Raw genomic sequence first — 1,079 nt, 5'->3', positions numbered from 1 at the left:
GCACTTATTCTACAGAGCTATCTTCCCGGCCCTATAAATTATTTTAGACAACTAATATAGACTGGGATTCATGTTTCCCAGCATATGTACATTTTCAACACGAGTTTTAATCAGTACTTAATTAGTCCTTTACTCTTGGGTACTCACAGAATGATGACCCTGATCTTTGCATTTTCTTTCTGGCCTTGGGCTGCCCCATGCTATGTGCTTTGTAGCTCTTTGCCCTTTCATCAGCCAGAAGATGGAATGAGGAGAATGTAGTGAAAAATTGCAGCTTGCCTGCACCTTCAGGGAAGGTTTGGTGGGAGAATATTGGTTCAAATGAGTTTTGATGATCTATTGACCTAATTATCTACTGGTATTGTTAATAATAGTGCCTTACATTGGAATATGCCTTTCACATTTGTTATACCTTTTCTTTTTTTAAAAAAATGGAACATTTCATGAATTTGCGTGTCATCCTTGCATAGGGCCCAGGCTAATCTTCTCTGTATTGTTCCAATTTTAGTATATGTGTGGCTGATGTGAGAGTTGTTATATGTTTTAATCCTCACAGAATGTAATTTATTTTATTTTCCCCATTTTTCATATGAGAAAAGAGACTAAATTGTTATTGGGTAGTATTTTCATTTGAGGTAAATATCTTAAATAAAACAACAATTCGGTTCCATACAAGTCTCAGTGAACATACAGCACATACTTCAAAAGTTTATATAGGCAGAATTTGAACCTACAATCCCTGATTTGCAGTTTAGTGCTATTTGTATTAAGCCTGGCTGGCTTTCATTTTTCTCCACCATATTTTTTATCAATTTGCAAGACTAATTGACAATGGACATGCTCAACATACACAGGAAGTTGTGACATATAATGGGTTCAACTCATAATTGTGGAAGACCTTGGAGACCTTGATGTAAGAGAGCTATGCTAAATTATTTTTTTAATTATTATTTTAGTGGTTGAAAAAGATGTATTTTTATACAATAGAGTATTGCTCAGCTATGAAGATGATAAACTCAAAGCCTTTATATTTAAGTGGATGCCACTTGAAGATATACTCATAAGTGAAATAAACCAGA

General features: G+C 34.4%; 1 pseudogene; it reads right to left on the bottom strand.

Annotated features, from left to right (window-relative positions):
• Positions 1 to 425: 425 nt before the first annotated feature.
• LOC111815394 lies at positions 426 to 520 on the bottom strand (annotated as a pseudogene).
• Positions 521 to 1,079: the final 559 nt, after the last annotated feature.

The sequence above is a fragment of the Octodon degus genome, unplaced genomic scaffold, assembly GCF_000260255.1.
Source record: "Octodon degus isolate 3935 unplaced genomic scaffold, OctDeg1.0 scaffold00015, whole genome shotgun sequence".
Taxonomy (NCBI): domain Eukaryota; kingdom Metazoa; phylum Chordata; class Mammalia; order Rodentia; family Octodontidae; genus Octodon; species Octodon degus.
The sequence above is the reverse complement of the archived record's forward strand: the minus strand, read 5'-3'. Positions and strand labels throughout refer to the sequence as shown.